Source organism: Physeter macrocephalus, chromosome 1 (genome assembly GCF_002837175.3).
Source record: "Physeter macrocephalus isolate SW-GA chromosome 1, ASM283717v5, whole genome shotgun sequence".
Lineage (NCBI taxonomy): Eukaryota > Metazoa > Chordata > Mammalia > Artiodactyla > Physeteridae > Physeter > Physeter macrocephalus.
Genome location: NC_041214.2, coordinates 22,861,601 through 22,879,935, shown reverse-complemented (window position 1 = coordinate 22,879,935; position 18,335 = coordinate 22,861,601).

Here is an 18,335-nt window from a genome sequence, read left to right as displayed (position 1 = left end):
ATACAGCAAATAATTGTATTTGTGTCTATTTGTGTTGCCCATTATATGTAAAGCACTATCATGTGTGCTTGGAATACATCACAATTAAAATGAAAATAGCTCTCTGTCCTACTGGAGCTTGGAAGGAAGACGGGGGAGGGTGGATATGATAGTGAAGAGAATTAAGAAATAAATGAATAATAAGGCTTCTGGAACATGAAACAACAGGCATATTGTGCCTCCATTATCTATATTAATGGATGAAACTACAACAAGCTCAAAATGAAAAATAAGGAAGTGCAGCCAACCTTATTACTGGTTCCTAACTCAACCAAATACAATTGTTTCTTATATATCCTTCTTGTCTTCCTTTTTTTTCTCTCTCAAATATATTGAGAGTAATTTCTTGTCTAGCGTGTCACTCCACTTAAACCTCTTTAATGTTTCCGCATCATTTTATCGTTGTGCTTAAAACTCTCAAAGACAAAGCCTCTGTACACTTACCAACAATTCTCAACCTCACAATTCCCCATAGTGTCATACCTGTAGTAACTTAGAACATAAAATATTCTAATGTGTATGACAATCATATAGAATTTTAAGCTTTGGTTTTATTGCCATAATTGTCTTCCAAAAGATAAGAAAAATATGTTTATTTAGCTTTAAGATGTTAGACAAGTTTTGCTTCTCAGGATCTTTAAACAAGACACTTGATTTCAAACACTTATGCACAAGGGAAGCTATCAAGCCTATTATCCTAAAATGCATTATCCTACCTGTGTTTTGTGTTTAAGTCCAACTGGAGAGCGTGGCTGGTGACAATGAAGCATTTCTGAGGGAAGAGAGGTGTATCCGGATAAATCATAGTTAAGGAGTCAGAGAGTAAAAGAGTTCATTTGCACTTTGAGTATTAAAATGAATATAACCCAGCAGTAATAGATTTGCTGCAACTAGAAATACTGGTCGCAGTTGTGGTAAAGAACAGAATAGACACCCGAGCCAACCTGGCACAGCCTTTCCAGGATGGCTGCATCCTAAATGAGAATTTTAAAGTGTGTAACAGACAGGGTTAGGTTCCGAGAGCTTCCGGGAATTCTACCAAGGTTGCCTTGAATGAACTGGCACTTTAGAGGGGATTCACCTTCAGTGCTGTGCACTGAACTGTGATCAAAGGCTCGCAGTTTCCTCAAAATGTATCAGCAGACCTCACACTGTCAAAGTATTCAATCATCGCAGCGTGCTCACAAGTTGAAGGACCAGCTTTCAACATCAAGACAACGAGGCAGTAAGGGATAACCGCATCACCATCATCATCACCAGACACCTGGGCTCCCCTGCTTGGAAAAAGAGGACCAAACAGATGGTCCTCTCATGTAAACTATGTAAGCTTGAACAACACACCCATCCCTACCACACACACACACACACACACACACACACACGAAAAAAAATTTCTTTTTTAATTCTTTATTTTTTTGGCCACACAGCACGGCTTGTGAGATCTTAGTTCCCTGACCAGGAACTCAACCTGGCCCTGGCAGTGAAAGTGCCAAGTCCTAACCACTGGGCCACCAGGGAATTCACACACAAGAAAAAAATGTAATGTTCCATGAGAACTGGGTTAATCCAAGAAGATAGCACTGGACACCCAGGCAATCTGACAGGTGGTGGCCCAATATGATTTTCCTTTGGTATATATAAATAAGAGTTGTAAGTCCATATCTTCTGAGTGTTGTGGAGCAGTTCAAACCAGTTATATATGATCAAACAAGTGGATGGGATCCCTAAGAAGTACTATTACCCTTCATTATATTTAGCTATTTCTATATCTAACCTATTTCAGGCAGTTGAGAATTCATCCATTTTTAAGTTCTAACAAAGAAAGATTCCAGGGTACATATTATTGCTTTAATATACTTTTGGATTTTTTTCTTTGACCAAAATCAATTTTTATTTAGCTTCACTACCTAAGGAGTGGGAAATGTTGCATGGTTTTTTCTTTCTCATAAGTTGATGTGACTAAAGCTATTCTAAGAAATTATTAGGAAAACTAATCTGTCAGTGTTGTCTTAAAAATTACATTTTTGAGATGAATAAAAGTTCATAAAGGCAGAATTTTTGACAGCTCATTTTTCACTTTTATTCTTTAAACCATTGACATTTAGTAAGTTCATAAATGTGTCCAAAGTTTACCAAGTTTTATATCTACAATGTCTATAAGAAATTCAAATGCATGATACAGAGTTTGAAAAATTTATTTTTCATTTGTTCCCATAGGAAAGCTAGAATTTGGGCATTTGAACAGGAAAGAATCTATAAACTCACCGTCCTCTGTTTCTTCCGAGTGCCAGTGACTTTTCAGGAAATTAGGAGATGGATTATCCCCTTTCTTCACTCTATATCAAAACTTTGTCTCAAGAATGAGTTGTAGATTAATTGAGAGGTGTGAATGACTGAAAATTATATTACACTTTTGAAAATTGTCTTCCTTTTGGTAGGTAAAATAACCTTAATGTAAAAATAAATATTTCTTAAAGAACTTTAGGGAAAGAAAAGAAATTCAATCAGAGCAATTGTTTACTACTCAATTTTATAAACTGATAGACTACCCTAGTTTTAAATTATATTTGAAATCTCTTTTTACACTTAAGAAAACAAGCCAGTTAATCACTTAAAAATTATACTATTGACAGAAAAGCTGATTTGACATTTAAGCATTTTACAATAAGCATTTTTTTCCTGATAACATTTATTGACCTAGACCTATCATTTTCTGGGCTTTATCAATAAACAATAAGACATGAGTCAATGCAACATTTTCTAAAATAGATTCATTGAAACTTCTTTCACCCTATTTCTAAGATGCTCTGAGAAAAATGGTTTCCTTGCTCAAATAAATTTTGAAATGCTGCATACCTTTGTAGGTATACTTTGGGGAAATATTTTAAATAATAACTATGATTTTTCTTATCTAATGCAGAATTCTCAAACTTATTTGGTCTTGAAAATCAATCTGTAAAATATATCTGTTAATGGGCTTCTAAACCTTTGATCTAAAGAACATATTTGGGAAATTTCTGAGAACTATGCATCTCCCAATGTGATTAATTTATAACTGAAAAACAGCAAACAAGAAGAATCTAACTTGTGATGTTATATGTTTTTGCCATTCAAATTGACATAGAGCTTAAGAATGAGACTGCATTAAATTAAATCCTGCATTAAATTAATCCCATCATTAAGCTTTTCTTAAATTAAATTAAGCTTAATTTCTCATTCAATGAGAAATTGAAAAGCAATCACTGCATTTTAGCTAACACTAGTCCTAGTCTTCCAACTTGGCCTAAGTTAGCTTCCTTTTCTAATCACAATTCATTTGGCAGGGAAATGGCATCATATTTAATTTCACTTGAAACTTGATAATTATAACCATTGCTCTCAAAATAAGATGCAAGCAATTAAATAGTCTTGCAATAATCCACCTGGTGGCTTAATTAACTGTGTATGCACTTTTGGAGGTGAGATTAATAGCAAAAGTAAAAGTTACAATTTGTAAAATGAAATCTACAGCTGAAAACTTGGCTCCATAGTCTTTTAATTTTCATTGGCTGATTCAAGTTCCAAACACCTGGATCCAAGCTCCTTCTAGCGAGGAATATACTGATGTTGTTAAACATGGATATATTGTACTCCCACAGGAAAAAAGTGGAACCTAAACAAAATATGCGACTAAGCCATAACAACTTTTGAACAATGTTGTTGAGCACTCAGTATTAGTGGTAAGGGTCTCATCTAAGAGATGTTTCTCCAAATGCCTTTAATACGACTATGTGAGCAAAAATAACTCTGCTTAATATATCTATTATTTTCCCTGCTTAATTTCCAAAAAAAATATGTCACATGGCATGATAGAATTAGACATACAATGAAAAACATAGTGGGTATAATACCAGTGAAATGTGACTTTCGTCTTTGTATTTACTCCATCTGAAGTTTGCATATGCTTTGGGGAAATTTTCAGTGAGTGTTTGGAGGGAAGTATTTTATCAAGAACACAAAAAGAAAGATTATATTTTATTACATTTTGGACTAGCAAACGGAATGTTTTAATTTAAAAATGGTTTCAAAACCAAGTTTTCCTGAGAAAGAATAGATTTTCTGAATTCATTTAGTTTCCATTTCACTTATCAAAAACCAAGGCCTAAAGACTCATATCTGAGAATTTATTTCATAAAGAGTATATTCCCTTGGCCCATGATGGTCATAAGGCCACCGGCCCTAAGGTAGAAAGTTAACATGACCTAAAGAAAGTAGAAAATCCATCATACCCCTTTCACCAGGGGAATCTGAGGAAGAAGACGAACATAGTTTGGAGAAGCAGGGGTCAGATACCTGAATCCAATAACACCCTCCTTGGACCTACCTTTGATATGTGAGAGGCTGAGAGAAAAAATATATATATGTTTAAGGTAAGTTAAAGGAAGTGATGATGATAGAATGCATTTGGTCCAAGCTGGAGGAATAGAGTCAAATGGTTGCCACATTTGGGACTGTGGGAGTATATAGCTAAACAAGGTTGTCTCACTCTAAAATGAGGTAGCCTCAGCCAAGTAACAGGATCAAACCAGAAACCCCTAGTTTTTTTACTCCCAGACCTTCTTTAGTTCTTATGTTGAGGAGGTACCCAGAATTTTTCACACTTCTCAGGAAGGTGATAACACCAAAGGGAAGGGTTGCGTGGGAATACATGATGGCAAGACATGAGGTGAGTCATTTAAGGCAAGAATTAGGTAAAGGACAAAGAAAGAGAGTCAGAAGGGTCTACTGAGCTAGCAGGACTCAAGCATTATCAAGGACCAAAGACCTGAAATAAACTTTGGGCATTATGGATAATTGTTATGTGCTGAATTGCGTTCTCCCAAAATGTATATGACCCAGGCCCTCAGACTACAACAGTATTGTAGATAGGGTCTTTAAAAAGATTAAGTAAAATTAAGTAAAAATGAGGTCATTAGGGTGGCTTTAACCCAATATGACTGGTATCTTTATAAATGAGGAGATTAGGACAAAAACATGTACAGATGGAAGACCAGAGAGAAGGTGGTCATCCACAAGCCAAGGAGAGAGGCCTCAGAAGAAAGCAATTGCACCTTGATCTTGGAGAGCTAATCTCTTGCACTTCTAATCCCACTGGTATCTACTTCTCCAAAGATACATAGGGGTTTAAGTTACATGGTTATGCATTTGTCAAAACTCATTGTACTGTACACTGTGCATTTCACTGCATGGGATCTGTGCATTTTACAATATGAAAATTTTACATTTAAAAATAAAAATCTGCAAAGCCATTCTATCTTCAAACCTGCAAGTATTTTCATGAAATATGTCAGTAATAGAAAAAAATACTTAACACTTTTTTCCAGGATAATATTTTAGTCACAGACCTCCACACAGAGGAAGGGACACACACATTCACCATCATGTTATTTAGTTGCTTGACTTTAAGAGAACAGATGTATTTACAATGATGATTTGAGACCAAAGAATCTTGTCTCTATACTGTGTGGTAAATGCTAAATGCTGTGTGGTAAGCTAGGTTCACTCACTAGTAGGTAAGCCTCCTGGACAGAAACCTACCACCACACAATTATACCTTGTAAAGTACAAGTTATTACAAATCTTGAAACCCCAGAGTTTGTGTGAACTGTCAAAGTATGAATGGTACTTAACAAGCTCTAAATAAAGAATCCACTGTGTAAAGCCAACTAAATTCTTCACTTTAAATTATTCTTTACTTTCTTCGTGGATAAAGTGATAAATCACCATCTTTCTTTAATTCTAAATTTTTGCTGCTTTCTAAGGTTATATTGGCCTCAGTTTTATGTATTTTTCTTGAAGTTTGATTTCCCACTACTTTGTATAATTCTCCAGAAATTAGATTTCTGGAAAGATCTTTCTTTCACACTTTCTCAAATCTATTAAACCTTGTCATTTTTGATGTCTCACTGCCATTCATATTTCAACATTGTGTGACTCTGACATATAATGAATGACACTTGTAAGGGTTATTTTTTTATGTAATAATCATCTATGAACCACAAAGGATTTTAGTAAACAGCTGAAATTACCATTTTTGTATATGGTGAAAATAAACTTTTCTGTAATCATTTTAGGGGAAGGTATGGATGGATAGGCTGAGCCTAATTTAGAGTGTTAAAATGACTCTGATCAGGAAAAGAGGCAGCCTTGATGTTCTTCCTGTAGTAAAAGAAGAGAGTGAACATACAGCAAGCTCTCACTTAGTGGTCGTCAAAGGTTTATTTGTCACCTGCTATGTGTACTCAGGCACTGCACTGAGTACACGTGGGTATATATAAAGAGACATTTTCTCAACTCGCAAGGAATTTTCAGCCTAGTGAGGATGACAGGCAAGCAAATCAACAGTTTACAGCAAAACACGACAAGTCTCCAATGAACTCACTGTCAGAGGCCGGATTTGCCCACTGTGAAAGACAAAAGGCCCAAGATAACTAAGGAGATGACTGTATTCAAAGTATTGCAATATAGAGAACATTCATTAGTGAGGGACATTTCAAAAAATATTGAAAAAACCTGGGCTTTTATAAAATAAAAGTGTCAAGAGGAAGGATGGAGACAGGTCTCATCTGAGATATTGAGGAAAAATGAGGTGAGTTTTATCTGAACTTGCGAGGGTAGGATGGTCCTTTACAAACACAAAAGAATGGGAATATTTCTCCACCACCGGAGCTTCCTGGTACCACAGGGAACCTGGGGAAGAGGATGTAGTAGTGTGGACATGCTTGGGGAGAATAGGGATAAAGAGTTTGCACAAAAGATCACCCTTGACCTGAGCCTAAAGGAAACGTAGGATATATTCACATGATAAAGCAAGAAAGGGATATTCTAGGAGAATCCAAACAAAAACAAACGAAAGTCAGATAAGTTTGGGGAATGCCAAGTAATTTGGGATGACAGAATTATAGGGTGTGAGTCAAAGGATGGCAGAAGCTAAGGCCTGGTGTGTATAAAAGAGTGGGGTTAAGAAGCGTTTAAAAGAGTTTGGATTTGAAGATGAAGGCATTGAGGAACCAATGGATTCTTTTAAAGAGGTATGTTATATGATTAGATTTGTGTTTAGAAAGATGTAGGTAGTATGTGTAGGTAATACATGGAATAGATAATGGAAAATCATACCTGAAGACAAGGAAAATAGAAAGAAGACTGCTTTAATAATACATGGGATGAATGTTGAAAGTCTGAACTAAGATGATACCAGTGAGTACTCCTGGCAGATCGTTAACTCTTACATGACAGAATCTTGACCATTCCTTTAAGACAAGATGTTAAAAGTCATTCTAGGGGGCCAAACTTTACCACCCCAAAATGTGTATCTTTGGCATGAAAATTAATTTAGGCTGGTTATACTTAAGCAACAGAAGACTCAGGAATCTCTTTTTGTTACCGGCCTTCTAACAGCCTAAAATAATTTAGATAAAGGTCCTGTTCCCAGAATAGAGCTGTCACCAGAGATCTCTGCAAAGAATATGGGCTGGAAGTGGTGAAGAGAACTAGGGAGGACCCAGCAATCAGAGACCACTGTGTGTTCCAGTTGTGTCCGCATGGTCCAGCAAACAACTGTTTACCAAATATTTGCTTTTCCATCTCCATGTGATTTGCTTTCCTCTCCTTTGATGTCCCAAACCACAACCCCCAACATCCTCTTTTGTCTTTAGCTGAAAATGGTATTTAGATGAGGATTTCAGCCATTTTGACGAGTTACTAAGTTTTCATGGGTCTCTCCCATGTATACATATTACTAAATTTTGATTGTCTCCTGTAATCTATCTCATGTCAATTTAATTTTTAGACCAACTAGAGAACCTAGAAGGGTAGAGGAAAATTTCTTCCTCCCTGACATCATCATAACATAGATTTCTTTGGAAACTTGAATCTCTTTGATTCATGCACATTTACATTCTCCCTTTTGACCTTTGTTTTCTATTTTCCTATTTCAGTTCTATATTTATCTATATCTCCCCCCACCTCTCCATCTCGGTTATCCCACACTCCAATTGCCAGCTCCTTAAGAAGGGAACCATCCTGCGAATTATTGTATGCACCTGGGTCAGCATTATCACCCTTTGTGTACTTAGTAAATGGTTAATTAACAAGCACATGCATACATCATTCTGAATGGCAGCATTGGGTCAGGAAATCAGTGGATTTTAATGACTGACATTCAGAATCTAACATGTAAATTATCTCAATTTACATTTAAATGTAAATATGTATGTCTCATATTTAAATATATTTACATAATGTATAGTTATTATATTTACATTGACATTCAGCTGGGAGTGAATTCAGAATGCATAAATTGCTGACATTTTTATTTTCCTGGCTTCTCTGTCTTCTGAAAGAGCTCAATGTCAGTGAAAGAGATTGAATTGTATAAAAAAATGACCATTTCTGCAAAGGCAGAAACATGCTTACCTGGAAAGTGCTCTTATTAGGATCATAACTATAGCTTCCTATTATTATAAATGTGCACATATTTTAGTTGAGAATAAAAAATGTTTATGATATCAATCATCTTGTAATTCAGCCTGTAGGCAAGAGACTTAGAAAATGGTACCTGTAACCTCCAGGGACATATTCCATCATTAGATTAACAATTGCTGAGGCAAACATACATCATTAAAACAGACAAGTTCTGCATGGGTGATGCAGGAATAATAAGCAGATCAACGTGTGGTATCACTTTATATAGGAAAACTGTAGACATTTTGTAGATGTGAGAATCTTGTTTGCTTTGGATAAAATATAATCACAACCTCTAGAGATAAGAAAAATTAAAGGATGAACCAAAGCTATATCCCAGGGATATACCTTCGTTTATCTGGTTTGTCTGTACCGATAGCACAGAATGGAAATTAAATGCATTGAAGTTAGTGACTAGATTCTACATAGTCAGTGGTGCAAAAACTGATTTTTCACTCATTTAACCTAAACATTACTCTGTTATCAGCATCAAAGAGAGCCTGTGTATAAACCTGATTTCCCTTGCAGAAAGAAATAGACTGGGTTAAATAATTTGGATTCTGTGCAAAACCTATTTTTTCCTTCCCCTTACCACATATTTCCATTTCTAAATGAGGATTGTGAACACACATTTCCCATTGCCTGCTCTTATAAACTCAATAATTTACCATTACAGTTCTCTCAGAATTGATTTAAAAACTGTGTGCATTTATCTATAAAATCCTGGGAGATGTGGCCACACATTGGATCTGACCTATAGGTAATTATGATGTGCATAATTATGTTATCTGAAGCAGAGCACTTCTGATGTAATCAAAACTGTTCACCTTTAGGGCTTTCAAATAACTACCCAATTCACCTAGCCATTCACAACATGGTGAAATTCTACAAGCATCAAGTTGTAAAACAGATAGGTTCTTATTAATAAATGAAATTTTTCCATTTTCAATGTTCTACTGTAAATTGATACATCGCAATAGCTAATAGTTGATGTTTGGATGTCAGAAAAACCTGTAGTTTCTCTGTACTTCAATGTCCGGATATTTAAATTGGCAATAAGAATATTTACTAACAGAAAAGACTAAATTTGTAAAATTTAATTTTAAGTGTTATTGTATCATATTGTAAAGATTATTGTATTATAAATATTACATGTATGTAAATCACTTAGCACAACATAAGTGTTCCTAACTAGATTGCTAACCTTAGTGAAGTTTTGTCTGACTTTAGGACACTGGTAAATATGTCAGATTGTAGTATTTATGTTGTTCAACAGAAGTTAAAGAGATAAGGGACAATGTAAGTAAATAAAAACCAAAACTTTATTAGTTCACTTTTTTTCAAGGTTTATATAAATCATCTTGATTTTTCACTCTCAAATTCAATGGCTTAGATTGTTAGCGATTAAGCCAAAACTTCAACTGAAAACCGAACATGGAAATTATATTTGGTCCAGTCCTGATTCCAATCCATTCCTATTCTATTTCATAATACTCACATACTTTTCAATTAAAAAAAAATACTGGATACGTTTTGAAATATTAATCAAATTAATTCACAATCTTTGTTCAAGTGAATTACCAAAGACCAGAGAAATTTAAGTCAAGTGCATTTTATGTGAAGTAAAGTAGTTTAATTTTCAATCTGTATCCAAATTTTCTATCATTTAATTAACATTTTAGCTATTCATTTAAGTAACTATGATCTAACTTTGCCAAATAATAACCATAATTACATTTTACATTTTGATGGAGAATTCCAAGTGCTAATTGCTCCGTATTAATGCACTCATTAAATATATTTTAGTTATAAACACATTTTCATGCTGTCAAATTCAATTTTGTAAAAAATTAAATCTCAGGCATAATACTTAAAAATTTAAATCATAATTTAAATTCAAAGTTAGAACTTGGCAAATTAAAAAATACTGAAACAACATATTCAGAGAACGTGAAAGGAAAATGTTTTGAAAAGCATGTAATCAGATTTCAGTTATCTTCTTGAAATCTAAGATTTAAACTTTCATGCCATTCTCTCAAAGAGATATCAACAAAAATTTCACTTGTATTTACCTTGACGTTGGTAAGAATTGATATTTGCTATTAATTTTGATATAATTTGGCCTGATTTCAAACCTCAGCCAAAGAAGTTAAAGATCAGAACAGTGAAGTTCACACCTAAAATCAATAGAGTGATGCATTTATTTGCACTAAATGCACCATTTTGATTTATTGACAAGCTACATGGAAATTTCTGGAACAGTCTGAATAAAACAATAAATCCACAAATCAATAAATGAATTAATAAATTAATGAAAGGTACATATGTTCTTATTTATTGTGAATAGTTGGCTCTCAAGAGCAGTTATAGCTTTTTGTACATATATTTTCCATTTTTGTATATTTAACCCTGAGGGATATAATATATGCTTAATAAATTTTGGTAATTGGGAGATAATAAAGGAGAAAATAAGGGGAAAAAATAGAAAGGGAGTGCTTCCCTGGTGGCGCAGTGGTTGAGTCCGCCTGCCGATGCAGGGGACACGGGTTTGTGCCCCGGTCCGGGAAGATCCCACATGCTGCGGAGCAGCTGGGTCCGTGAGCCATGACTGTTGAGCCTGCAGGTCCGGAGCCTGTGCTCTGCAACGGGAGAGGCCACAACAGTGAGAGGCCTGTGTACCGCAAAAAAAAAAAAAAAAAAAAAAAAGTAGAAAGGGAGAAATGAGGGGAAAATACAGAATAGTAGATAGGAAAAGGGAAAAGAAGGAAAATTTATCTAGCTGAAATAATTAAAATTTACTTATTGTATATTGATATTCAGATCCCCTGTTATTATACTAACTCCCATTTTTATTTTGAAACAAAATAAGGTTGCAAACAGAAAAATAAAATATTTATGATATATAAATATTTAAACAACAAAATCTAAAAGTTATGGAACATTAAAACAAAAATCTTGGCTACAAAAATATATAGTTAAAATCATTCATTACATGTATTTTTTCTTATATTAATTTAAAATCAAAACAAAAATAAGGATAATAAAATGAGACTGGATCACAGAATATGCCTTTCCTGATACCTAATAAAATTTATTTTTAAAAGAAGTAAAGGGGGGGCAGAGTCAAGATGGTGGACTAGGATGACACAGAATTCGGGTCTCTGCACAACTAGGGCACCTACCAGGCACTGGTGGGGGATCACGGGCACCTAAGGGGACGGGAGAAACCCCCAGCCACCAGCTTGCAGGATCTTGGTTCCCAGGCCGGAGGTCAGGCCTGAGCTCCTGTGGTGGGAGCTCCAAGTCAAAACCACTGGACTAACCAAAAACCTCAGACCCCAGGGAATATTAATTGGAGTGAGGCCTCCCAGAGGACCTAATCTCAGCACCAAGACCCAGCTCTATCCAACTGCCTGCAAACTCCAGTGCTGGATGCCTCAGGCCAAACAACCAGTAAGGCAGGAATACAGCTCCACCCATCAAAGAAAAACCCAAACAAACTGAAACGATAAAAAAATATGTTACAGATGAAGGAGCAAGGTAAAAACCTACAAGACCAAATAAATGAAGACAAAACAGGCAACCTACCTGAAAAAGAATTCAGAGTAATGATAGTAAAGATGATCCAAAATCTCGGAAACAGAATGGAGAAAATACAAGAAACATTTAACAAGGATCTGGAAGAACCAAAGAGCAAATAAACAGTGATGAACAACACAATAACTGAAATTAAAAATACTCTAGAAGGAATCAGTAGCAGAAAAACTGAGGTAGAAGACAGGATAAGTGAGCAGGAAAATAAAATGGTGGAAATAACTGCCAGGGAACAGAATAAAGAAAAAAGAATGAAAAGAACTGAGGACAGTCTCAGAGTCCTCTGGGACAACATTAAACGTACAAACAATCGAATTATAAGGGTCCCAGAAGAAGAGAAAAAGAAAGGGTCTAAGAAAATATTTGAAGAGATTACAGTGGAAAACCTCCCTAGGGAAAAGAAATAGTCAATCAAGTCCAGGAAGCGCAGAGAGTCCTATACAGGATAAATCCAAAGAGAAACATGCCAAGACACATATTAATCAAACTATCACAAATTAAATACAAAGAAAAAATATTAAAAGCAGCAAGGGAAAAGCAACAAATAACATACAAGGGAATCCCCGTAAGGTTAACAGCTGATCTTTCAGCAGAAACTCTGCAAGCCAGAAGGCAGTGGCAGGACATGTTTAAAGTGATGAAGGGGAAAAACTTACAACCAAGATTACTCTACCCAGCAAGTATTTCATTCAGATTTGATGGAGAAATTAAAATCTTTACAGACAAGGAAGAGTTAAGAGAATTCAGCACCACCAAACCAGCTTTACAACAAATGCTAAAGGAACTTCTCTAGGCAAGAAACACGAGAGAAGGAAAAGACCTACAATAACAAACCCAAAGAAGAAGAAAAGCAGTTCCCAACTACGGAGCTGGCCAGGCACTCTCATCTAGGTCACGGTGCTTTCTTGTTGAACATAAACAATTCCATAGGACACTAACGTCAGTCAAAGCCACTCTGACCATGATAGATCAAGACAAAAAGACCATTTGGGAGTCATTTCTAAACATACAAAACATGAACATGGTTCAAACCACAAAAATATCCAAACATCTCCCTGTCCTGGATAATATGTATGACAGTAGCTCCTTACCAATTATACCTTTAACCTTGTTTAATTCTTCCTGCCTTATAGATAAGATTGATTTAGATAATCAGTCATAGAATGCCCACACTGCCTGACAGCATCCAAATGCATAGTAAAGTCCTGCTTCCTAAACCCTTCCTAAAATTACCTAACATGAGACCAAATCCTAAGAATTAGCCTCTTGTAACAGACTTACTCAGATACTAGATGGCTTCCCATGATGTGCATTGTACTTCCTTAAAAGGAACACTAAACCCAACTTGTTCAACTATAGGTTTATTATTCCTGGTGTTTTATGGCTGAAGGGCATGGACGGTGGGAAGCAAGCGGCAGTGAAAAGGTAATAGAACCAGTGGATTGAAGGGTCTTAAAGAAAAGAGCTAGAATGAGAGGATGTGAAAATCAGAAAGTGGGGTACTTGAAACTGAGTCTATAAAGGGGATACAGTTATTCATAATGTCAAGGTCTGGATAATGGTCATGGGAATAGAGAGAGTGAATGTGGAAGGGAGGATACTGAAACGGATCTGGGAACTATGAGATCAGAACATTACAAAGATCATACACAAGGACATTGCAACCATTAAGACTTAGGACAAGAGTACTGTTAGAGTGACAGGAGCCAAAAATTAAAATATTTAATTAATGAGTCTGTAGATAAGCATAACATAGAAGTATATTATAGACTGGGAGCAGAATCTTTAAAGATAAGAAATTTTAGGGAAGAGAGAAAGAAAATTAGTTTGAAATTAGCAAGAAAGAGTAGGGAAGACATCAACTCCACCTACAAGCCATGTGCGGTGTGGAGAGACAAGAGCTATTGGTTGAAAGGGCCACAGGGAAAAAGAATCCTTCTGAGGAACTCACAATTCAATTTAGACTGAGAAGGTGAAGAGGACATTTAGGGAAGAGGAAGGTATGGAGGATTTTCAAATGATGGACCAGAAGCTCAGAAGTCACTATGAAAGAATCAAAGATTAGAAGACATATGAACCCTCTTACACTGTTGGTAAGAATGTAAATTGGTGAAGCCACTATGGAGAACAGTATGGATGTTCCTCAAAAAACTAAAAACAGAATTACCATATGATCCCACAATCCCACTCCTGGGCATATACCCAGACAAAACTACAATTCAAAAAGAACAAACACCATTATGTTTTTAGCAGCACTATTTACAGTAGCCAAGACATGGAAACAACCTAAATGTCCATTGACAGATGAATGAATAAAGTGATGTGGTACATATACACAATGGAATATTACTCAGCCATCAAAAAGAATGAAATAATGCCACTTGCAGCAACATGGATGGACCTAGAAATTATCATACTAAGCAAAGTAAGTCAGAAAGAGAAAGACAAATACCATATGATATCACTTATATGTGGAATCTAAAATACAATACAAATCAACGTATCTATGAAACAAAACCAAACTCACAGATACAGAGAACAGACTTGTGGTTGCCAAGGGGAAAGGGGGCTGGGGGAGGGAAGGAATGGGAGTTTGGGATTAGCAGAGGCTAACTTATGTATGGGATGGATAAACAACAAGGTCCTACTGTATGGCACAGAGAATTAATTCAATAACCTGTGACAAACCATAATGGAAAAGAATATGTATATGTATAACCGAGTCACTTTGCTGTACAGAAGAAATTAATACAACATTGTAAATCAACTATACTTCAATAAAAATTTTTTAAAAAGAACACGTATGAAATCATACGGGGATGTGAATCTCTATGATGAGTACTAGACTATAGCTGTGGAAGAGAAAGGCTTAAGATTTTAAAATATTGTCACCAAACATTGGATAACTTTCAGGTATGGAAGAATAACATGCTACCTGTTAACATTATGTAGTTACTTGGACTATTTTAAATGTGAGAATCCCATTTTGTAGAAAAGGGTCATTAGAAATTAGGAGAGAGGCATGGAAAAATACCTCTTAAGAGCCTCCAGGAAGAACCAATCCTGACTCCTGGATTTTTGGACCTCTTGCTGGACAGAATAAATTTCTGTTGCTTTAAGTCACCAAGTGTGTGGTAATTTGCTATGCTAGCCCATAAACACATAAAGAATGTCTACAGTTTTTAGAAATAATCTAAATGGAATAGTCCATTTTCTTAATGGCAAACCATATGGTTTTAGAACAGTTCATCTTTATCATAAGTGCAGTCATCTTTTCAGAACCCAAATATGAAGCATTTGTTATTTAAATATTTCAGAGTTTCAGGTCTGCATCATATTTTCAAGTATATTATGGTTGATCTGAGACTTCAAGATATGAAAAACCTGGGTTTTATTCCACACTATTACACATGCACCATGAAGCAGTAAACAATATATTTAATATGAGTTTCAGTTTATTCATCTTAAAGTGGGAAAAACACACTACCTCTAGAACTGTGTTGAATATATGTACAATGCAGTGGCAAACTACATTTTCTCCTCTTAAAATCTCTTCTACATCAATAGATGGCATCTCTATTATCCCAGTTCCAAAGGTCCAAAATCTTAGATTTATTCTTCTCCTTCTTATACCCCACAGCTAATTCATTTGACAAAACCTATCCACTATATTCTCAAAATATGTCCATAATTTACTCTTTGCTCTTTTGTGACCATCTTTCACCAAGTCACCATCACCTTTTGCTCAGTTTATTTCAATAGATTATTGTGTTGATTTGTTTGTAGACTGTTAAAATGATCCCTTAGAGATTTCCTGTATTAATCTCTGGAATATTTGAATATGATAAGCTATTGCTCTTGCGATTGTGTTGTGATATGATACAGGTGACTTTAAGATAGCAGGATTATTTGTCTGGGCCTGATCTGATCACATGAGACCTTCAGAGCAAAAACTTTTCACTGGCTGAGGCAGAAAAGAATTCAGAAAGATTGGAAGTGCGAGAAAGACTCAGCATGCCTTTGCTGGCTTTAATCTTGGAGTAGGTCACATGAGAAGGAATGGATGTTGTTAAGAAGCTGAGAGAGGTCCTTGGCTGACAGCCAGCAAGGAAATAGGTATCTCAATCTTACAATCAGAAAGGAAATAAACTCTGCCAATAACAGACACACATACCCTTGGAAGAGGACTCCAAGCTGCAGGTAAGAACGTAGCTCTGGTCAACACCTGGATTTTGGCCTTATCAGACCTAAGCAAAGATCCCGGTTAAGCTGTCTCGCACTTCTGACCTACAGAACTTTAAGTGAAAAAATTTTGTATTGTTTTAAGTCACCGTATTTATGGTGATACATTAGGCAGCAATAGAGAATTATTACAAACCCAATGTCATTAAAATTCCAAACTTAAAGCTACTCTACTCCTTTGGCAAGTGTCCCCTGGGGGCCTACGAGGGGAAAGGAAGAAATGAGGTGTGTGGCCCGTGTCTTCTCCACCTTGCTGCCTTATACTGTTTCTCCTTATGTCTTGCTATTCATGGTGTCTGACCCCACAAGCGTAGGAGTAGTGAGAAAAAAAAAAGGTAGGAAAGGTCCCATTTGACTGATATTGCCTTGATCTGGTGGTGGTCGATCTCTCTGAGCTTAGGATTGTTTAAAATTGACTACTCATTTGGCATCTTTGAAAGTCAGAGCTAACTTCTCTTTTTGGTGGCATACCTGTGGTTTTTTTGGAGACTTCTAACGGCCTTCTTCACTGCCCAGATCCCTGATGTATTTAGTCCATTCTCCAATGAACCACTCCCATCCCACCCAGTCATATCCCAGAGACCTTTACTTCTGGGTTACCCTGTTTTGAGAGGCTGCCCACTGGGGCAGGGTCTTTTCCAAATGGCTTCAGCTTGGGTAACTTGTGGGATATTCATGTGACACAAAGCAAAGTCACACCTCCTGGTCAAGGGAAATGGTGGAAGTATATCCGCCTCCACTGCTGTCCTCTCTCCCCCTCAGCCAGCACAGAGAGGTACACCCAGACTTTTGCTTGGAGACATTTTCAAGTATGAGTCAGTTACCAGTTCCTCCAGCCTCCACTTGGAAAACATCAAGCTCTCAAGTGGTCTTACTGAAGGAGAGGTGAGGGAGAAGATGAGGACCTCTTTCCCATGAGAGATGGTGATGGGTTTCCCAGCATGCAGACACCTATAATCAAAGAAATAGTGGCATTCCTTCTGAAATCTCAAGTGAAAATTTGGCTTAGGGTGACTCAAAAGATTTTTGACCACCTTCTTGGAGTGACCAGCAGTGGTTGCAAACCTCACTTTGGAATGAGGGAGCCCTTGCCATCTGTTGCTTTGTCCTTTGTGTTTGGGAGCTGAGAGAGAAAGAATCTCATTGTAATACAGTGTTAATATTAATTTTGTGTGTTTCAGTCTTTTCTACAGTTAGACTCTATCATCTAAGAGGCAAAGATTATGTTTTGAAAAGTAAAAATAGGCACTATTGATTAATCATCTTCTATATATCAGGCTGTATGTTAAGATGGAGTCTCTCTGACAATACTGTGCGATAGATAACATTGTTCCTATTGGATGGATAAAAAATCAGACTCAGCAAAATTAAGTAAATGCACAAGGTCACCCAGATTTTTTAAATTACAGTCTGAATTGATATGTATATCTTCCTTAACTCTACAACATATTTGCTTTGTGTTAGGCTAATGATCTTATAAAGAGAACACTTGGGATTAAAGGATCCATCTTCCACATGTTTCAAATATTTGTATTTGCAGCCTTCTATGCTGTTATAATGTCCTGCTAGTTTATTTCCATGGTACATCCACATTCATCTCACACACCTTCAATCACAAACATCAGAGTGTGAATACTGCGGTACCTGGAATAAGATGTTTGCATGTCCTTCTACAGCAAGGCAAGAGTGCTCCCATTTGCCTTACCCACCCAGGTCCTTCTCTTTTTTTCCTACTGTCCCTGCTAGCTTCCTGGTCTAGTTTTTTCTGATGTTAAAGACACCCATAAAAAGTTTGATAGAAATGTCTCTAATAGTATGTCTATTGAAAGGGAATGATTACCTCTAGAACTACTTTCCAACCAGCCTCAACATGTTCTTTTAAGAACACGGCTGTATAAAAAATAAATAAAATTAAATTAAAAAAAAAAAAAGACCACTGCCTCTTCCCTCCCCACCCC